Genomic DNA, 22,893 nt, shown 5'->3' on the forward strand with positions numbered 1-22,893 from the left:
GCTCCCAGGTTTCAGGACATGTCTCCCATGGAGGGACCCCAGCAGGACTGCTCAGTGCCCTGCGCCTGCTCGGGATAATTCCCCTGGGCTGTGCTGCTCTAGTCCAGGCTGTGCCCGCACTGCCAAACAGCAGAGAGGGCAGCTCAAGCCTCAGCAGGGCTCAGGCCCAGAGGCACAGCAATTACCTCCTGTGCCTGTGCCTGGCATGGCCTCCCTTCCTGGAGCTGAGGCTGGCATGCAACCACTGCTTCGTCCGGGAAATGCTTCTTTCTCCGCAGGCTCTCCTTTCATTTCTGGAGAATGGAAAAGAGACAGCTGCATCAGATGAAAACATTCCTGACTGGGAATGGGGAAGGGGACAATTTCAGGAGGCATCACTTGTGAAAGGAATGCATACGGATCAGAAAACACCCAGGATTTTGGGACAACCCAAGGCTGCTTCCTTCCCCAAACAGCCCCAACATCTGATCTGCCTGGACACCAGGAAATTGCAGGGGATCTGAGGGTGGGCATGGCCTGTGGTGCATTTGGGGCTGTCTGCCAGCTGATGCCAAATGCCTTCCTGCAGAGGCTGGGCAGAAGCTGCAGCCAGGCCAGGCTGGGAAACAGCCCTGCAGGGCATGAAAGCAGCAGCGGGGCAGCAAGGCTGCCATGGATCCCTTCCTGCTGTGCCGGGCACGGCGTGTCCAGATGTGCAGCCAAAGCCCCCGGCTGCTGAGTCCCAGGAGCAGCATGAGGGAAATGCACCCACCTTCTCTTCTCTGCAGACGTTCCTTCAGCATTTGCCACATGATTTCTAATGGGTCCTGGAATTTCCTGCCTGCCATGTCTTTGGTCTTTCCTGTCAGAGGACCTTAAGAGAAAGTAGTTCCATTTCCCAGGAATGGACCCCACAAAAGCAGGGCTCAGCCTGAGGGGTCAGCAGGGACACACTACTCACCCCTGCCATGGGAGCTGGCCTTTTGTGCAGCATCCAAGGTAGGAGTTGGTGAGGTCGTCCCTGCAGACACGCCTGTAACACAACAGCCACAGAAGCTTCTGTCACCTGGTTCTTATCAGTCAGTCAAACATTACGCCTTGGTGGGACAGTGAGAACATACCTGCAGAATGCTCAGAGTGCTTCACAACTTCAGAGCGCCAGGCTAATGGAGAATCCTTCCCAGCATCCCAGTCTGGAAGCAAACCAAGATGAGAACTGTTTCCATTGTGTGCCAGGGCTGGCTCTGGCCCTGGGCTGGCGGCAGGGCTCCCGCTCGGGGCTGCTCCTGTGCCTTGGGCCTCTGGGCACTCAGGGCCAGCTCCGCAGCAGCTGCAGCGCCAGGGACGTTGCTGCAGCAGTCCCGTTTCCCCGGGGCTCTGAACCAGCTCCAGAGGCCTGGAAGCCGAGGCGCCTCCAGCTTTGGCTGCTGCCAGGCCGGGCAAGGGCAGGCCCTGGGGGAAGAGCTGCTGCCACACAGCCCCGGCCAGGCCTGAGCCCGGCACAGCAATTACCTGCTGTGCCTGTGCCCGTGTCTGGCTTTGCCTTCCTTCCTGCAGCAGGGGCTGGCACCGAAGATGGAGTGCTTCCTTCAAGAAATGCCACCTTCCACTGAAGCACTATGTCCATCTCTTGACAAAGGAAGGGAGACAGCTGCATCAGATGGGGCTGTTCCCCACTTGGGTGGTGGCATCAGAGGTAATATTTGTGAAATTTATGGAGCAGGAAAATGGCCAGGTTACAGTGGCATGATGAGAGCACTTCCACCTCCAAACAGCCACCCTTTTCCTAATCTGCAGGGCTGGATATAGTGGGGGATCTCAGGGTGTGTTACAGTTTGGGCACGGCCTGTCAGCTGATGCCAAATGCCTTCCGGCAGAGGCTGGGCACAAGCTGCAGCCAGGCCAGGCTGGGAAACAGCCCTGCAGGGCGTGAAAGCAGCAGCGGGGCAGCGAGGCTGCCATGGATCCCTTCCTGCTGTGCCGGGCACGGCGTGTCCAGATGGGCAGCCAAAGCCCCCGGCTCCTGTGTGCCAGGGGAAGCATGAGGCAAATGCACCCACCTTGTCCTCCCTGCAGCACTTGCTTCAGCATTTGCCACATAATTTCTAATGGATTCTGGAATTTCTTGTCTGCCATGTCTTTGATCTCTTCTGGTGGAGGACCTTAAGAGAAAGTAGTTCCATTTCCCAGGAATGGATCCCACAAAAGCAGGGCTCAGCCTGAGGGGTCAGCAGGGACACACTACTCACCTCTGCGATGGGAGCCAGGCTTCTCTGTAGGAATCAGCAAAGGAGCTGGAGAAGTCCTCCCCGCAGACACACCTGTAACAAAACAGCAACAGAAGCTTCTGCCATCTCTGCTGATCTGCACGGGCACCGCTGAGCCGCAGGAGCGGTGAGGGGATCGCGCAGGGCGAGGGCACACACGTGCATGGTTCTGTGCTGGCACCTGCAGCGATGCCCCCCTGGCCAAGATTTGGGCTCTGAGCTGGCAGCTCTCCCAGGGGAAAGGCCTTGACCTACCCTCAGCATCTCCCAGAGCCTCAGTCCTGGACGTGGCTTGGGAAGCTGCACCACCTTCACCAGCAGGTTCAGCTGCAAAGAAAGACAGGACAGAAGACCTGTAAATCCACCAACAGAAACACCAGCCAAACCTCACTAAAAAGTCACCACTACTCCTTGAAGTAAAATAGACTGATGCATGTTAATACCTAAGCTTGTAAGCTGTAAAACCCATTGTTATGAGAAGTAAAATATTTTATTTTAAACTGTATTATTCATGAGGTTGTTTTAAGTGAACTGAATATTTAAGGTGTGATATGCAAATTTATTTCAAAAAATAAAATATTTTAGTGCTTTTGTCATAACAGACAAAAGAAATAGAAGTAAAAGCTAATGAAACACTGTAAAGAATATATTAGAACAATAATATGATTTGTGAAAAATTGGGAAAAAATTAAGTATATAAGATACAAACCAGATTTAAGTTCCAAGAAACACTAAAAGTAACATTAAATCAGATAGGATATAACAAAAGCCGTTAGATATTTAATAAGGATCAAATTAAAATAAAGGAAAACAGCCAAGTATAGCTGAAAGAAAGAGAAGTGTACAGACTAATTACAACTTTAGAGCTAAAATGTCAAAGAAATAAAACTATAACAATTAGAAATAAGCAGATGCTATCCTAAATCCTGAAAAACAATTTAAAAGGCTCTTATAAATCTTATGAAGTAAATACTGAGAATGAGACGAATGACACCAGTGACTAGATCCCAAGGTGTAAGCTCTGCTACCAAGAAGATACACATCTTGGCCCTTTGGCTGCAACCCAAAGGGGCTTTGAGAGAGCTAGAGTGTTAAAACTGCAGAGGATTATTGTCACCGTATTAGTCATCCAAGCCCAAAAAGAATGAGCCATATGCACACTCCCAAGTTAGTGTAGTACGCTATAAGTTTAACAAATTCAGAAGGTGCACTATGAGTAGTAAAAGACACTGGAATAAAGAAAATGTGAAATATAGCAAAAAGAATAAAATGGCAAAATTTGTAAGCAATATATTAAAACTTTTTGTTCTGGAAGAGCTAGAGAAGAAATAAATCCTGAGAGTAGAATAAAGCAAATTGCTCAAGAATTAGAAAACAAGAACATGAGACAGTTATAAAGATACATTTTAGCAGGCAACATAAGAAAACATGAAAAACTTATTTTACAAATATTACCAGCCTTAAACGACTATGGAGTCAAAATATATCTAAAGTACAATAAGCACATGCATTGATATAAAAAAATATAATTGACAATCCAAAGAAAAGAAATTAAAGATTTAGAATAATCTACCTTATGAGAAGAGCTGTTAATTTTATACCCTGACTAGTAGTATGAAAGTGTAGTTGTCAAGTTTTATAAATACTAAACATAAAATTAGAAAATAAGTAAGCTTTTTCAAAGTGTATCCTAAAAGTACAAATTTAATAAATTAATAGAGAAAGGGAGGGATTCTGATAGATTGTATGCACAAATTCATGCTGAGACTACAGTAATCTCGCCTAATGAAAATCCTAGCATAACAAAGAAGGGTTCAGGGCAATCAACATGCACCAGAATCCTAGCCTGAATATTCGTCCCCAGAAATGCTGATTCCAGAAGATTATTTCTCTGACCAAACCTCAGCAATGTGCATTCGATTTGCATCATCTATAAGATAAATGTGTGCCTCCTAGAATGCATATTGCATTTTCCTCTAACAAAGTGAATTTTTTACCAGTTTTGGGGAAACTCTCAGCAAGAGCTGCAGCAAGAAAGGAAAAAATACATGAATATGCAAAAAGGATAAAAACAACCATAAGAAAGCAGAAAAACTCCTGCCCTCCACACCGCTTGGAGCTTGGAAATGTACAAAAAAGACTTTGAGAGAGCTGTCCCTTCGTGATGCACAGGGGAGAGAAATGCCCCACCTGTCTCATCTGACGCTGTTAGCCTGCTTCAGGGCCAATCTGATATTTGCTTCTAGATTTTCTACGACTGAATTTTAATTATGGAATAAATTCTCCTTATTAATCAAAAAAGCTAATTCATTTAAAACATGCGGGACTCCTGGAACCCTCATCAGGCAACCCAAAATATCCCTTTGTGCCTCTTCAGGTCCAGGCCCAGATGATCCCCCAGAAGGAAATGTGCCCTCAGCCCAGGGATGCTCAGCATGGGCTCCCCCATCCCCTCGGGGCCCCGCCGCTGGGCACAGCAGCCCCTGCCTGGCTCCTGCCTGCCCACACCGTGGCCATCCATGGCTGCTCCTGGGCATGGAGCTCAGCCACTGCTGGTGCCGGGTGGGCTTTGCTGCTGCTACCACCCAGACATAACTGTGAAAACTCCAACTCTTTATTTGAATATAAAATGTGGGCCACGCCCTGCCCTGCCAGGCAAGGGCTGCCCACCTTCAGTCCTGGCCGGGGAACAGGACCAGGGGGCTCGGGGGCAAAGGTTCTCATTGAGGAGCGGTGGGTTTTGGGATGGCCTCGTGACACTGCTGCAGCCATGGCAGGGCAGATAGGGGCAGAAGTGGAGAGCTGAGGTCATGGCTCAAATTCTCGCTGCCTGCGTTATTAGGCTGGTCTTCTGGAGATGGAGAGGAGCACCTGTGAAGAGAGGAGGTGTATGAGGCCCCAGCTGCCAGTGGCACACAGGTACCCTCCTGCATAGCAGGGCCCAGAGCTGATTTGGGAAGTGCTGTGCTGCCCCATGTCTTCAGCCCCACTAGCTGCCCACACCCACAGTGGCACTGGGCCGCCCCCAGAAAACTGTCGTATCTGGGCTCTGGCTGCAGGGCACAGCTGCTCTAAAGCACAGGTGGACTGCCTTGGGGGTAGGACTGCCCTGAGGGTAGGGACAAGGAACAGGGTGAGGTCTGCTCTATGATTTCCGAAGGTGATTATTCTACAGACCATCAGGGGCAGGCCAACACTGCACTAAAGGCATACACCAACTTCCAAACTTGGCAGGGTCCCAGGGGAGGATCCAATCTTTAGCCAATTGGGAGAAACTGAGGGTGGAACACCAGGCGGGGAATACAAGGTTTAAACCAATTGGGGATTACAGGGGAGGGGAAGAACTTAAACAAACCAATGGGGTTCCGAAGGATACAAAATTGATAGGAAAATTTCTAGAGCAAGGGGCAAGCTTGGAGAGGGACTGACATGCAATGGGAGGAGGAACAGTGAACAAAAGGGCAGGTCTTTGGGGAAATGGACAAGTGGAGCAAAACCAACACATGGGGTAAAGGAGCAAGCCCTTGGTAATAAAATATGCTATAACAATAGAAAATAAGGGGAGGGGTATAAAACTGACTGCTAGGACCGAATTACAATCAAAGACATGAACTGCAGTGCCGAAACTCTGAGTTGAGGTTCAGTTGAGCACTTCCAAATAATTTCCTGGCAGAAACAGATAGCCAGACTTGCCCTTATCACATGCAAAGAGAGGGTTCCCCAACAGCAAGCCATTCTGAGGCTCTTCTGGGAATGGGAAACACGTGTTGTGGGGTCGGCCGCATCTGTGGGAGCGATGGGGAGCGTGAGCCCGTGCTGTGCTGCACTGCTGAGCTGGCAGCACGGTGGATACGGGCAGGACGTCCTCTGTTTCCCCCAGAGCTGGGGCCTGCAGGCACCTTGCCGGCACTTGGCACAGGCTGTGCCAGCCAACAAAGCCCAGCAGGCCGGGAGGAGAGCCCGGGGGCAGCGCAGCTGCTTGGGCAGTGGCTGCTGCCAGGCACACGGGCCAAAGCCATCCCTGAGCAGCCACTGCCACCCCTGGCCCTCCCTGCCCCGTGACAGCTCCCCCAGCCCCAGGGGACAGGCTCAGGCCCTGTCAGGAGACACTGGAGCAATCACCTGCTGTGCCAGTGCCTGGAACTGCCTGTTCTCCTGCAGAAGAGGCTGCCACTGAGCCACTGCTTCTTCCTGGAACAGCCACCTTCTGTACCAGCTTTTGGGTCATCGCTGGAGAAAGAAAAGGGACAGATGGATCAGATGGGACAGTTCCCCATCGGGAGGTGTTGTCTTCAGAAGCTAACACTGGTGAAAGTCATGGACAAGGATGAGGAAATCAGATGAGCTTTTGGGATTGGACAGGCCCCTCCCTTCTCCAAACCACCACCTCTCGTGATCTGCCTGGAGACTGGGAATTTGCAGGGGATCTCAGGGTGGACATGGCCCATGGTGCAGTTTAGGCAGCCTGTCAGCAGATGCCAAATGCCTTCCTGCAGAGGCTGGGCAGAAGCTGCAGCCAGGCCAGGCTGGGAAACAGCCCTGCAGGGTGTCAAAGCAGCAGCAGCAGCAGCAGTGGGGCAGCGAGGCTGCCATGGATCCCTTCCTGCTGTGCCGGGCACGGCGTGTCCAGATGTGCAGCCAAAGCCCCCGGCTGCTGAGTCGCAGGAGATGGCTGAGGGAAACCACGACAACTCTCCGGTTCACTCAGGATTTGGTCCACTTGTTTGGATTCCTCCAGGGACTTACTCTGATTTGTAGGTTTTTTCCTTCCTCCTTGAGTACCTTAAGAGGAAGTATTTCCATTTCTCCAGAAATGGATTCCACAGAACCAGGGCACAGCCTGTGGCGTCAGCAGGGAAGCACTACTCACCCCTGCAATGGGAGCGGGGATTTTGTGCAGCAATCAGCCCTGGAGCTAGAAAAGTCTTCCCTGCAGACACACCTGTAACTCAACAGCCACAGAAGCTCCTGTCACCTGGTTCCTGACAGTGTGTCAATGATTATTCTCTGAGGGGAAGTTGAGAACTTACCTGCAGAGGCTCCCAAGTGTTCCAAACCATCTTCCATCCCAACTGCTGGAGAACCTATCCCAGCAACCTCACCTAGAAAGGGAGCATAGATCAGACCCATTTCCATGGTGTGCTGGGATCCCCCTCTGCTTTTGGGAACTGGGCACTGCAAGGGGGTCGAGTAAGGCTGCGGGAGCCAGATGTCAATGGACAAGGCCAAAGCTGCACAGGGGCCTGGGGAGCTCTGGGCTGGCTCCTGGTCACTCTCCACCCTCTTTGCAGGCCCTGTGAAACATCCCTGAAGGGGCAGGCACTGACACACAGCAGCAGAGAGGGCAGCTGAAGCCTCAGCAGGGCTCAGGCTCAGAGGCACAGCAATTACCTCCTGGGCCTGTGCCTGGCATCGCCTCCCTTCCTGCAGCAGAGGCTGCCAATGAGCCAATGCTTCCTCTGGGAAGCTCAGTCTTCAGCAAAGCATTTCGTTTCATATCTGCAGAACGAAAAAGGAACAGGTGGATTAGGTGCAGATGTTCCCCTTTCTGGGAGTTGGAATCTTCAGGAGACAATACTGGTCTAACTGATGGATAAGGATCTGGAAATCAAAAAAACTTTTGGGATTGGACAGGGCACTCTCTTGTCCAAGCAGCTGCCATTCCTGATCTGCCTGGAGACCGGGAAATTTCAGGGCATCTCAGGCCAATGGTGCAGTTTGGGCAGCCTGTCAGCTGATGCCAAATGCCTTCCTGCAGGGGCTGGGCAGAAGCTGCAGCCAGGCCAGGCTGGGAAACAGCCCTGCAGGGCGTGAAAGCAGCAGCGGGGCAGCGAGGCTGCCATGGATCCCTTCCCACTGTGCCGGGCACGGCGTGTCCAGATGTGCAGCCAAAGCCCCCGGCTGCTGAGTCCCAGGGGAAGGCTCAGGGAAATACACTCACCACGGCGTCTCTCCAGATCACTCAGCATCATGTTCAGAAATTTGGCTGCCTCCAGCGACTTGCTGTCTCCTGTGTCTTGGTTCTTCCATCTAGGAGGACCTTAATGGAAAGTGATTCAATTTCTCCTTCAGGCCTGAGTGGCAGTGAGGGCACCTGGGTGACTGGTGCCCTCCAAGGCACTCCCTCAGCTCTGCCTCCCACTCAGGAGCACAGGTGGTTTCTCAGTGAGCTTTGCTTGGGTGGTATGTGCAAAGTGGTGAATTATTGGTGGATCAGGCTCTGATGTTGTACAGTTCAAGAAGCTGATGACATAGAGAGCCTTGCAAAGTCTTTCAACTGGAGAAATGATTTTTGTTTCTCTCTTTTGCTGATTGAGGACTCTTTTGAGGGTGTGATGGGTCCTTTCTATGACGGATTGTCCTGTGGGGTTTGCAGGTATACCTGTCTTATCTTCTATTCCCCAGTCACTGAAGAACTCTTTCAACTTGCGAGAGGTATAGGCAGGTCCATTGTCTGTTTTGATCTCCTTTGGTACTCCCAGGGTAGCAAAGGCCAGGAAAAATTGTTTTATGGTGTGCTGCGCAGTTTTTCCTGGATGTGTTGATGCAAATACTGCTCCTGAAAATATATTGACCCATACATGCACATATTTTGACCTTCCAAAAGTTGCAAAGTGGGTTACATCTGTCTGCCACAGCTGGCAGCTGTTTAAACCTCGGGGACTGACTCCCGTCCCCATAGATGGTATCTGGTAGTTTTGACAGTTCGGGCATGTGGCAACAATAGCTTCTGCTTGATCTTTTGAATGCTTGAACATTCTGATAAGGGCAGGCACATTTTGATGAAAAAATGAGTGTGACAGCTTTGCCTGGGCAAAGATGTTAGGGACATTAGCAGTCTCTATTGCCATGGCTAAGGTGTCTGCTTTCCTGTTCCCTTCTGGAATGAAACCTGGGAGGTCAGTGTGTGACCTCACGTGCATTATATGGTAAGGTTGTTTTCTGTGGGAAATTAAGCGTGTTAATGTGGAAATCAATTGGTATAACTTTGGATTGGAAACCTCTTTGAGAAGAGCATGTTCTGCTCTCATAGCTATGCCAGCAACATAAGCTGAATCTGTGACCAGATCAAAAGGTTCGTTTTTGAATTTCTCAAAGGCTCTGACAACAGCTGCTAATTCTGCAATCTGTGGAGATCCCTCCACTATTTCCATGTCAGATTCCCAGTTTTGGGTCTTAGGGTCTCTCCATGTCATTACCGACTTGTGGGATGACCCTGAGCCATCTGTAAAGATGGTTAGAGCTTTGAGAGGTGTTCTACTTTGGATTAATTTTGGGGTCAGATGAAAGGTTACATCACAATTAAAAAGCTTATGTTTTGGGATATGTACTGAAATTTGGCCTGTATAGCTGTCTAAGGCATACTGGAGATTTTCATTGGTCTGGAGCAAATGTTCCACGTCCCCAGTGGTCACTGGCAAATATATGCATGTGAACTCACACCCTGCAAGGGAGCGGAGGTGAGTTCTAGCCTTTTTTATTAAATGTGCCATAATTTCTTGGAAGGTGGTAATTGTCTTTGTGGGTTGGTTATTTGTAAAGATCCATTCCAGTATTAGTAAAGGGTCTCGAAGTTGAGTGTCCCATTGGAAGATCAGTCCATAGAACCAAGGTGCTTTTCCCAGAATGATGAACTGGAAAGGCAGGCTGGGCTCAAAGCGATGGGCTTTGAGTGAAGACAGGGCTTCTTGGACCTTGGTGATGGTATCTCGGGCTTCTGCTGTAAGAGTGCATGGAGAGTCCAGATCCTCCTTGCCCCAAAGAAGGTTGAACAGTGGAGTGAGGTCCTCTGTTGTAATTCCTAGCAGTGGACGTACCCAGCTGATGGATCCGCACAGACTGTGTAAGTCTCTCAGGGTATTTGGCTTGTCTTGGATGGTGAGCTGCTGGAGTCCGATGGTCCTTTCCCGGATCTGGAGTCCAAGGTAAGTCCATGGATTGGTGTACTGTATTTTGTCCTCACAGATCTCGAATCCTGCCTTTTCTATGGTTTCAATAGTCTTTTTAACTGCTTTGTCCAAGTAAGCTTTTCCTGATGCACAGACTAGGATATCGTGCATATAGTGATGGATGATCGCATCTGGGAATAGGTTCCAAACAGGAGACAGGATGTGAGCAACATACCACTGGTATAGAGTGGAACTGCATTCAAGTCCCTGAGGAAGATACAGCCAATGATATCTTTTGAGTGGAGCCTCTCTGTTAAGAGAGGGAACGGAGAAGGCAAACCGTGGAGTGTCCTGGGGATGCAGCGGGATGCTGAAGAAACAGTCTTTAATATTAATGATAGCAAGTGTCCAGTCTCTAGGCAGCATCGATGGTGAGGGCAGGCCAGGCTGGAGGGGACCCATGTCCTCGATGACCTCATTGATTTTGCGAAGATCGTGGAGGAGCCTCCACCTGTCCGTTCCAGGCTTTTGCAGTACGAAGACTGGAGAGTTCCAAGGGCTGGTGGTCTCTACGATGTGGCCTTTGGCGAGCTGTTCATCCACAAGGGCATGTAGTGTGCGCAATTTGACTTTAGAGAGGGGCCACTGCTCGATCCAGATCGGGTTATGGCATTTCCAGGTGAGACGAGGAGTGTCTGGCAGTGCGCGCTCCTCAGTGGCCCCAATTAGAATTCCGGACTGGGAATATACGTAGGGAAGCACCCCACTGGAATAAAATGTGCCTGCCATAGAGGATGATGGGGGCCCTTACCATGAACAGGCGGATGGTTGCCAACTTGCCTTCAGGCCCTTTGACGAGGATGTTGTACTTGCTCCGCATGGAAACTGTAGCTCCACCGATCCCTGTGATCATGCCTGCCACAGGTTGTAGCTCCCAGTGAGCTGGCCATTCTGAGCGGGCGATGATGGTCACGTCTGCACCGGTGTCCAGCACCCTGGTAGGTGGATCTTTTCTCCTCTGCAGGTAAGACCGCACTCGATGACAGGCTTACTCGGTCCCACAACTTGTGTCCACATTGCTGTGGGGTTGAGAGGAAGCTGTTCCCTGTGATTCTTAGGGAGTAGAAAGGCCTGTGCGAATGGAGTACCCTTTGGAAGAAAGTATGGTAAGTCTGTGCAGTACACCTGGACAGAGATTTCTTGTCCCAGGTACACTGTTTGTACTTCTGGAACAACAAATACTTCCTTTGGGCTACGGAGAGTATCACCTATAATTAGGATGTTAGAAGGACCACCTTTTGGCCCACGTTTGCCTGTGGGAACACGATAAACATTGTCATTTTTAAATTCAATGGACAGTGCAGTTACCAGTAGCTGGCAGGTTCCCCTCGGTATTGCTCTGTGTGTTGGGTCCTCCTCATGTGGTCTGGAATCTCCTGGGATGTTGCGTGACTGGCTGTGGATGGCCTTTGATTTGGTGTCCTTGCCTGGGGCCCCACCACGCTCCACTGGAAGTTTCCCGGACGCGGCTGATAGTACTGCTGATTCTGGGACCTTTGGTAGAAATTGCGAGGGTACCTGGGAGGTGACCTCTCTGGACAGTCCTTTATAAAATGTCCACAGTCTCCGCAGTGGTAGCAGCAGACCTGGTCTTTAGAAGCTATTATTGCATATGCACCAGAAACTCCTTCTGCAACACCCTTAGTAACTGCTTGGGCCACTGTATCTTCAGTGGACAGGTGGCGTGTGCAGCTTTCCAGCATTTGCTCTATGGTAGGTTCTGTGTCTAAGGGTAAGGCTCTCAGAATTGCTTTACATTTTTCATTTGAGTTACTCATGGGAAGATTGCACAACAGTTCTTTTCTTGCCTCTGTGCTCTCTATCTGTTTTTCCAGAGCATCCTTAATTCTATCTACAAATTTGATAAAGCTTTCATCTATTCCTTGTTTAATACTAGAAAAGTGTTGGGTAGAAATAGAGTCATCAGGGGTAAGAAGTAAGGAGGTTTCTGCTGCAATAACCATGTCTTGTAGTGTTGTCTTAGGTAAGGTATCAGCTTGGTGAGAGGGTTTCTGCAAATCCCCTTCACCAGCCAGCTGTTCGAGTGTAAAGTTTGACTTATCAGCATCAGCAGCATAGTTATCTGATAATGTTTTTAATTGCTTTTTCCAATGCCTTTCCCAAAGCATGTACTCGGCGGGAGAAAGGAGGCACTGGGCAATATTTTCAATATCGTGGGGTACCAGAACATGTGCTGAGAATGTAGATTCTAGGGAATTTCTAAAAATATGTGAACTTCTACCATGTTCTTTTGTACAAGTTCTTTATTTGTAATAGGTTCCCATGTCTTTCTAGTAGTAGCACCGCCCCTTTTTTCCTTTTTATAATCTACTGGAAAGGCAGTAATTCTCTGAGCCAAAACGGAAACAGGCACAGTTGCACTCGGAGATAACGCAGAGCAAGGTCGCTCGCAGGATGCCGCGGGCTGCACAGTGGAATTCACGTCCAAGGGGGAGGGGGGGACACAGGCAGGAGCCTCGGGCACGGCAGGGGTGGGGGAGGCGGCACAAGGGGAGGGGGGGACAGCAGGACACTAGGAACCAGGGGAAGAGTGGAGAGTGAAGGAATGTTATCAGCACGATTAGCATTTGATGGAAAGGGTTCTGGTGAAACAGATAAGTTAGCACTTTGTTCATAAAAGGTTCGCACTGAAGTTACAGGTTTTTTGTTAGTTTTTTCTATGGCTTTGGTTATAATGTGAAATATAGGGATAAACTGAGTTACAGAAAAATCTTGGTTAGTGTGAAACTTATATATCGTGGTCCCAATTGTATCCCAAAAGGAGTCTAAAGTGGTAGTGTGTGTGTTAGTATCTGGAAAGTGGGAAAGAATCCATTTTATAAATTTTTCAGGTTAGTTTTTGAAAGGTTACCTTTAGAAAAAGAAAAGTTGTTAGAAGATAGGATTTCTAGGATTAGTAAATATAAATCTCTCTCGTTCTGGGATTGTTTTAATGTACTGAGCTTCGATCCCATGTTCCCGTTCCCTGCCAGCAGAAAAAAAGAGAAAAAAGAAAAAAAAAAAAAAAAAAGGGGACCCAAGGAAAAAGTTTTTTGCGTGCAAGAAAGGCTGTTTCAAAACGTACACTTCTTCACTTCTTCAGCCAGATGTGGGTCAAAGGTCTGCCAGCAGGTAGTCTGCTGAATCAGTCTCCTCGAGCACTTTTTGTGCCCAGATGTCAGCGGTTTGAGGGTCGACTGACAGCCTTTCAGAAGAGTCCTGCTAAAACAGAGGGCTTCTTCTTCCAGGACGTCTGGTGAGCGAAGGCAGTGACAATTTCAAGAAGAAATGCTGCTCCTCTGAAATGCCAGGTCCAGCATTCAGTTTGGGTGCCAGTTTATCACGGCAGTTTCCCGCCAGGCTGATGCCCAGCAGGGTGCTGGAGCCAGGATAACTCAGTGGAGGCTCAAGCAGCCTAGGCAAGCTATAGTGATTGGAGCTCTTAGTGATTATCAGCTCAGTGATTTCAGCTCGTGGCTTGCTAGGTGCTGCAGCAGCAGACGCAGGGAGAGAGAGGAGAAGGCCGTGTGAGGTTCCACAGGATTCTTTATGCAGGTGTGCCACGAAGGTTCCCAGTGACAGCTCTTCTGCCGAACCGGGCAGAATCAGGGGTTTTTATACCCTACAGGGGTTTTGAAAACTGTCCAACAGAAAGGGTCAGGGGAAAGTGACCTATGGGCTTACAGAGAGATAAGCAGGGTCGGAAAGGCGGAAGAGAAGGGCTGCTAGGGTCCAGTCATGCTGACCTGGCATTTCCTAGCTCAGGCCTCTGACTGCCAAGGAGGCCTTGCAGCCCCTGGGCCTGCTACACTGACCCACAGGGTGTCAGGTCCTGCTCTGACCCTGGCTGTGGGTTTTGGGTTTTTTTCTTTTGTATTGTTGCATTTGTATTTTTAGTTTTCCTAGTAAAGAACTGTTATTCGTATTCCCATATCTTTAACTGAGAACTTTTTAATTTCAAAATTATAGCAATTTGAAGGGAGGGGGTTGACATTGTCCATTTCATGGAAGGCTCCTGCCTTCCTTAGCAAAAGCTGTCTTTTCCCACCAAGACACCTCCAATGCTCTTACAGAGAAAAAGAATATGGACACTTTATTAAGTAATCGATTTCTAAGCCACCTCCAATCTAGTATAGAAAACAAAGCTAACTCATATTTGGCAAGAACAATTCACGTCAAACCAATCCAGTTTCCTTTTCTGACAGGGCAAATGGCTCAATGGGTGAAAGAAGCAGTAGATGTGACATTTGTACTGTAGTAATATTTTAATGTGTGGTATTTTTAGAAACAACACTTAAAAATCATAGGATTCCATTAGAACATGGAAGATGTCACCTTGTGCTGCAGCAGAACTTAGAGGGGGGGAAAAAGGGAGTTTAGGGAATAGTGACCAATGATTTGTCCTGTGAGAATAAATCCCTGGGCACTGCATAAAAATGGGACTTGCCTGACTTCCTAAACTCTCCTGTCATCAGGCACTGGCAACTACACACTCTTGATACAACACCAATAGTAAGTATACAATTTCTTGTGATGTCTTTTGCACTGAATTGAATTGAACTCAAGCTTTTCAGGAAGGAATTTATTGAAATGTACCTTTAAAGTTGAGCTGACTCACTAACTTGACAGGGATTAAAAAGTAAAAGCTGAAAGATAGTCCAGACACAAACCTGGCACACGCATCAGAGTAGGAAGATCAGGATGGGCACCTGAAGAAAAGAACTATGAACTGTTTGGTCAACTAGGCTGGTTTAGGAACCCAGTGACATGACAGGGGCAGTTCAAACCCTGGCACAGGAACTTGTGCTCTCAGAAGAAGTTCATGTTTAAGTCATACAGATTGCAGGAATATGAGTCTGGAATATGAAATCAGGAATAGGTGATTATAATTACACACTCCAATTTAGGACAACATTTAATCACTTGCAGGTACTTAAACACTTTCTTGACTAAATGCAAACTCTTGTTTCCTGCATTAGGGATTATAACTTCAGGTCATGGCTGGGATTTCAGATCTAAGTGATAGCAAGTAGGTCTCAGATGAAGGTCTAGAAGAGGGATTTAGATGCTAAAAGAGCTTTTAAAATCTGAGCCTAAAAGGAGAAAGCATTTCCTTGATAAATATGAAACTATAAACGTGAGCAGTGTGTAAAGCTTACAGGTTGGACTCTTTCTTGAATATGATCCTCTCTGGAAGAAAGTGGACTTTAGCTGGAGGAAACCTGTGGCTCACCAAGCCAGTTAAGGTGAATTCTCAGGAGAGATATCTCCAATTGGCAGTGCTTCCTGCAGAACACCCAAATCCCCCCCCATTCCTCTCCAGCCCTACCTTGCAGCATTTACAGATGGCTCAGGGTCGTCCCACAAGTCGGTAAGGACCGGGAAAGACCCTAAGACCCAAAACTGGGAATCTGACATAGAAATAGTGGAGCGATCTCCACAGATTGCAGAATTAGCAGCTGTTGTCAGAGCCTTTGAGAAATTCAAAAATGAACCTTTTAATCTGGTCACATAAAACTCAGCTTATGTTGCTGGCATATCTATGAGAGCAGAACATGCTCTTCTCAAAGAGGTTTCCAATCCAAAGTTATACCAATTGATTTCTACATTAACACACTTAATTTCCCACAGAAAACAACCTTACCATATAATGCACGTGAGGTCACACACTGACCTCCCAGGTTTCATTCCAGAAGGGAACAGGAAAGCAGACACCTTAGCCATGGCAATAGAGACTGCTAATGTCCCTAACATCTTTGCCCAGGAAAAGCTGTCACACTCATTTTTTCATCAAAATGTGCCTGCCCTTATCAGAATGTTCAAGCATTCAAAAGATCAAGCAGAAGCTATTGTTGCCACATGCCCGAACTGTCAAAACTACCAGATACCATCTATGGGGACGGGAGTCAGTCCCCGAGGTTTAAACAGCTGCCAGCTGTGGCAGACAGATGTAACCCACTTTGCAACTTTTGGAAGGTCAAAATATGTGCATGTATGGGTCAATATATTTTCAGGAGCAGTATTTGCATCAACACATCCAGGAGAAACTGCGCAGCACACCATAAAACAATTTTTCCTGGCCTTTGCTACCCTGGGAGTACCAAAGGAGATCAAAACAGACAATGGACCTGCCTATACCTCTCGCAAGTTGAAAGAGTTCTTCAGTGACTGGGGAATAGAAGATAAGACAGGTATACCTGCAAGCCCCACAGGACAATCCGTCATAGAAAGGATGCATCAAACCCTCAAAAGAGTCCTCAATCAGCAATAGAGAGAAACAAAAATCATTTCTCCAGTTGCAAGACTTTGCAAGGCTCTCTATGTCATCAGCTTCTTGAACTGTACAACATCAGAGCCTGATCCACCAATAATTCACCACTTTGCACATACCACCCAAGCAAAGCTCACTGAGAAACCACCTGTGCTCCTGAGTGGGAGGCAGAGCTGAGGGAGTGCCTTGGAGGGCACCAGTCACCCAGGTGCCCTCACTGCAACTCAGGCCTGAAGGAGAAATTGAATCACTTTCCATTAAGGTCCTCCTAGATGGAAGAACCAAGACACAGGAGGAAGCAAGTCACTGGAGGCAGCCAAATTTCTGAACAAGATGCTGAGTGATCTGGAGAGGTGCCGTGGTGAGTGTATTTCCCTCATGCTTCCCCTGGGACTCAGCAGCTGGGGGCTTTGGCTGCACATCTGGACATGCCGTGCCCGGCACAGCGGGAAGGGATCCATGGCAGCCTCGCTGCCCCGCTGCTGCTGCTGCTGCTTTGACGCCCTGCAGGGCTGTTTCCCATCCTGGCCTGGCTGCAGCTTCTGCCCAGCCCCTGCAGGAAGGCATTTGGCATCTGCCACCAGGGAGCCCACACTGCACCATGGGCCATGCCCACCCTGAGATCCCCTGCAATTTCCCAGTCTCCAGGCAGATCACGAGAGGTGGTGGTTTGGAGAAGGGAGGGGCCTGTCCAATCCCAAAAGCTCATCTGATTTCCTGATCATTGTCTGTGACTTTCACCAGTATTAGCTTCTGAAGACGATATCTCCCTAATGGGGAACTGTCCCATCTGATACATCTGTCCCTTTTATTTCTCAAGCGATGACCCAAAAGCTGGCACAGAAGGTGGCTGTTCCAGGAAGAAGCAGTGGCTCAGTGGCAGCCTCTTCTGCAGGAGAACAGGCAGTTCCAGGCACTGGCACAGCAGGTGATTGCTCCAGTGTCTCCTGACAGGGCCTGACTGTCCCCTGGGGCTGGGGGAGCAGTCATGGGGCAGGGAGGTCCAGGGGTGGCAGTGGCTGCTCAGGGATGGCTTTGGCCCCTGTCCCTGGCAGCAGCCACTGCCCAAGCAGCTGCTCTGCCCCCGGGCTCTCCTCCCGGCCTGCTGGGCTTTGTTGGCTGGCACAGCCTGTGCCAAGGGCGGGCAAGGTGCCTGCAGGCCCCATCTCTGGGGGAAACAGAGAATGTCCTGCCCGTATCCACCGTGCTGCCAGCTGAGCAGTGCAGCACAGCACCGGCTCACGCTCCCCATTGCTCCCACAGACGTTATCAATGAAACAGGAATATATGCCCCGGATCCAGTGCGCTTCCCAAGAATTGTCTGCCTCCAGGATGTGCGCAGGACCTGCATGATAGGCACGGTGGTGACAGTGTTCACTGTGCCACTTGTGCTGATAGGGTGCTATCTTGGCATTCGCAAGCTGTACGAGAACAGATGGTCAGTTGTTGATTTTTCTCCACAGTTTTCTTATAACTCTGCTCCTGCATACGTAGCCTGACTGGGAGTCATGCTGCAGTGGAGTTGTGGCCAGTCCGTGGTTGTCCAAATAACTCTGCTGAGGCTTCTGCTGCTGCCCAGTGCTTCCATTGGCCTCTTAATTACTGGGCCTTGTCCTGGTGGCCCGCTGGGGCAGCAGCCAGTGCTGGCTCCCACTGAGGCTGCCTGGCCAAGAGAAGCCCCAGGGGCACAGGGCAGAGGCAGAGCAAGTTCTCCACAGTATTTGGGCAGCACAGCTCAGGACAGGACAGGACAGTGCTTATTTAGTACCTCATGTAAAGTTTTACAGTAAGAGTGTTGTTGCAGGTCAAGCAAATTTGCTCCAGATCAGTGTTAAAACAAATCCAACATGATGAAGGTTTGGCTTTGGCCTTGAGACTTTCCTCTTTGTGTAGGCCTTGCTCTGGATTGATTCCAAATCAGTCTTGGAACTGGTTTTGGGTGAAGGCTCATCCCAGCCCTGAGCCTTGGCAGTTCTCTGGCCTCAAAGGGATAGCTGAGGCTGCACTGCACATGACTGGGATTCGGGGTTCCATTATCAAAGACATTTGAGATGTTTAAATTACTGTATTCTTACTATATGGTTTTCTTTATGAAATTCATTCATTAGTTTTTAAAACTTAGTTGTAAAAAAACTTCTTCTTCAGTGCTTTTTCCCGTTTTTTGATATAGTGAGTGATGGCCTAATTATCCCATGGCTGAATTAGAAGACTGTAAGTATTATAAAATGAAATAATGTTGACACTCTTATGTCTTCCACAGACTCCTGAAACTTATGTTGGTTTGATGTGACCAACAGAAGAGTTTGGCTCTGCTTTTAATTTAGACAAGCAGAAGAGCTGGAACCTGTTGAAAAGAGTCTCTTCACAGCTAAAGCAAACTGCCAGGGTTCTTTTTTTCCAGCTCTGGGCAGGACAATAAAAATCTCTCAGCAGTAAATACTCCTGACCAGTAACTGATATAAACTAGGCATTTGGGCTGTTTGCTGCCTCACCCCGGAGTTCCTCAGAGCTGCAGCTCCCTGTTCTCTTGGCAGACAGGGGCTGGCTATGGATGACACTCACGTCTCTGGCCTGGTGCACACCAGGTCCACACATGAGCTGAGGGATCATCCTTGCACACCCCATCCTGGAAGAACCCAGTTCATTGATGAGTCTGACACAATTTGGTGCATGGCAGCAAAAGAAGGCAAAATAAAGGCTAGAATTGGTACCATTCTGTAATATGTGATATAGGTAATTTGTGCTTATGTAGAATATGAGAGGAAGATATGTTATAATGTTTAAAAGAAATACACAAAAGCATTTTCAAATCCACATGGAATTGCTTCATGCTTAGAGACTGCTGCATGTCATTGCAAAACTGCAGACAGCAGGAAGGAGGGGGTCTAATTTGCAATTAAAAGAGCCTAGCTGGGGAAGGAGATGGATCATTTCTCAAACAATCCAAACCTGGGCGGTCAACGCTCATCAAGCACTGAGATTGAGATAGCAGAAGTTATCAGGGAACTGGTATCCCAATACCAGGTTCCCCCTACTCTCAGCATTCACAGCTTGCCAGGAACCACATTGTCCAGTGCAACTTGGAGAAAGAGGACATCATGAATGTGTTTGACTATGAAAAGAACAAGAGAGACGCTGCCTCGAGCAACAGAAAGAGTATAAAACCTGACTGTACCAGACTGCCTTAGTGAACAGAGCGGGTCTGATGCGATAGAGGTCGGATCAGTGTTCACCCAGTGTCCATCCAGGCTCAATGCTGTCCCTTTGATTGTGGATCTCAAGACTGTATATCAGTCGCACAATAAATTATATACATATATTTATTATTATTAAATTGGTTTGATCAGTTTTTATCTACAACAATCTTAGTGACCCCTACATGATCTGATTTAGGGGTTCTGGGGACCCCCTTCCTCTGGTCAGGATGTGCCCTGGTCATTTCAGTGGCCCAACAAGGTTGGGAAGCCCTGTAGGACCAATCAGACAAACCAAAAGCTAAAAGATACAATCTGGGACGAGATTTAAAAAAAAAAAGGGGGCCCAAAAATAGCTCTCAGGTATTTGGAGGTGGGTCTCCGAGGCTGCGGCAACATTTTTTCACTCATAGAAGTCTACGTGCACGAAGAATCCACACGGAAAAAAGAATCATATCATGTGGTTGAGTGAGGTGTGATTGAGCGCGTGTGTGAGACATGATACTATCACGAAGCGAGTGTGGACTCCAAGATCCCAGCTCCCCTCTCCCTCGAGGGAAGGGGTCGGTCAAGGGGGAAGCAGAGGAGCTCATTTCACACGTAAAGCCTGTAACTCCGGGGAGGGGAGTTCAGGGGTTTGATCACGGGCGGACCAGAAAGGGAGGGTACGTTCCCAGGCGTTCGGAAGCTGGTAAATTTTTTTGGTCCAGGACTTCAGTAAGTCCAGGTAAGAGAGCCTTCTACCAGTCGGCAAACCGACACTGTGAGCCTAGCAGGCTTGTAACGTTCAATTAGGATTAAAAACAGGTACGGTACTGATTCAGGGAAAACTTTAGGACTCATATCGAAATACAACACAGGAACACGGTATGGAGAGACTAAAAGAAATAGACTCGAGGAAGGTGGGGCAGAAAAAGAGTAAGATGCAGGGAAAAACTCAGGGTAAATCAAAAAAGGAACAGGAGAACGGTTTACCTGAAATTCCGAGAAATAGTCCATTGGGGTGGATGTTAGAACACTGGGAGGACTGCCTCAAGAGAAGTATGAGATCCAAGGAACGAATGATACATTATTGCATTGAGGTATGGGGAGGAAAAGAGATTAAAAGACACCTAACGTGGCTGATGTTTGGCACTTTCGAAAGGTGGACTTGCCGAGCTTTGCACGACTACGTGTACGATGAGTACCTGCCAGAAAGTGAGGAGATGAGCTATGCCAAACTATGGGAATATGCTATCACAGTTAAAACTTACAGGAGTGCCATGATTCAGGGAGAAACGTGGGAGCCCTTAGATAACCTTCCGCCTCCATATCCTCTGCAGGCTCAGGTTCCTTTGCCTGCATCCTTGGATCCTTCACACCCACCCACACAGGCACAGGCACCTCCGCTCCCAGTGCAGCAGCCGTAAGTCCTGCTCCCACAGGGACAGGCTTGGCTCCATAGTATCCACAAGATAGTGCTTAGCCCCCCCCCCTACTGCTGCCAGTGGAAAGCAAGTGGCAAGCCTGTCATACTGGGGAAACCAGTTCTCCTCCAGCCAGCCGAATACGGCACAAGACAAGGAGGGTGGCCAATGATGATAGTGAGAGTGAGGAGGACAAACAGAATCTCTTTAAGAGAAATGCCCATTGCCCCAGGAATAATTTGGTACGTAAATGTACCAATTAATACTGAAGATGTAAGGGCTTTCAAGAAAGAGATGGGGAGTTTGATGGACAATCCGATAGGAGTAGCAGAAAGCTAGATGAATTCCTGGGGACAAGCGTATACACTTACGATGATATAACGGCATACGAAGGTCATTGTCTTATCATAAGGGATATGATAAGACAAGTGGCGATATGAGACTGGGATCACAGGAATCCCCAAGGGACATGGGGGAACCAGAAGTGGCCAGATCAGAGGCTATCATGGAATGCTCAGAATGAGGAGGACTGAACAAAAATGATAGAACTGAGAAATATGGTAATACAGGGTATAGGGAAAGCAGTGCCAAAAGAACAAAATATCAGTAAGGTATTCCGGGAATGCCAATGAAAAGATGAGACACCCACAGAATGGCTAGAGAGACTAAGGAAAGGACTTTGAATGCATTCGGGGACAGATCCGGACTCCCCTGTCAGGGAGGTTATGCTAAAAACACAATTCGTTGCGAAATCATGGGAGGATATATAGAGAAAACTAGAGAAAATAGAAGGCTGGCAGGAAAAAGGATTACAGAAATTACTAAGGAAGGCTCTAAAGGTTTATATGAGAAGAGACGAGGAACAACAAAAAGCACAGGCAAAGGTCCTGGTGGCCGCCGTCAGGGAAGCCCAAAAGCAGGAACGGACTCAAGACTCTATGAAACCAACACAGAGTCATCTGCCTCCGAGAAAGCCAAACCTTCCTCAGAGAAGGCACTCGAACAGTAACAAGTACAACCCCGAGTGCTTTTACTGCAAGCCCAGGGAGCACCTTCGGAGGGAATGCAAGAAAAGAGTGAAGGATGAGAAAATCTTTCAGGAAGATTAGAGGTGTCAGGGGCTTTTTAATTTGGGGTCCAGAACATCCAACGAGCCCTTAATAAAATTAAAGACAAGACCCCGAAACAGGAATTAACTTTTCTAGTAGATTCAGGAGCAGAGCAGAGCACCATTCAGCGGCTGCCACCAGGATGTATAAGAAGCAAAGACACCATGGTGGTGATCGGATTGAAGGGAGACCTTTTTAAGGTACCTGTGATTAAAAATGTTAAGATAGAATCAAAGTTTTGCTTCGGGAATATGTTACTGGTGGAAGAGGCAGATTATAACCTACTAGGAAGGGATCTGATGGTAGCCCTGGGGATAAGTATAATTGCACAGGAGTCTCAACTCATGCTAAGTTTATATAAACTAACCACTGAGGACAAAAGCAAAATAAATTCAAAGGTTCGGCATACACAAGGAGAGGCTGGGAGGCTGCATATGGAGCCAATTTGTATTGAAATCGAAAGACCAGAGGATCCAGTTAGAATTAGAAATACCCTATACCTATGGAAGGTAGAAAAGGGCTGAAAGCAATAATAGAGGAATTCATCACAAAAGGAACACTAGAACCGTGCATGTCTAGACATAATACTCCTATTCTGGCAGTATGGAAACCAGTTGGAAATTACAGATTAGTACAGGATTTGAGGGCTGTGAATGGGAGAACAAAAATGCTATTCCCCACAGTTTCCAATCCTTACACTCTGCTAAATAATATTTCT

The 22,893-nt window shown here is 48.3% G+C and overlaps 1 protein-coding gene and 1 long non-coding RNA gene across 4 annotated transcripts in view; both read right to left on the reverse strand.

The window, feature by feature from the left end:
• The window catches only part of LOC135307124 (uncharacterized), a 142,130-nt gene that overhangs the window by 42,883 nt on the left and 76,354 nt on the right, over positions 1–22,893 (reverse strand). The window lies entirely within an intron of this gene.
• LOC135307607 (uncharacterized) lies at positions 936–1,580 on the reverse strand. Its single transcript, XR_010368317.1, has 3 exons — positions 1,492–1,580; positions 1,101–1,172; positions 936–1,012 (listed from the first exon to the last, which is right to left on the reverse strand). It is a non-coding gene; the product is annotated as an uncharacterized LOC135307607 (long non-coding RNA).

The sequence above is a fragment of the Passer domesticus genome, chromosome 9, assembly GCF_036417665.1.
Source record: "Passer domesticus isolate bPasDom1 chromosome 9, bPasDom1.hap1, whole genome shotgun sequence".
Lineage (NCBI taxonomy): Eukaryota > Metazoa > Chordata > Aves > Passeriformes > Passeridae > Passer > Passer domesticus.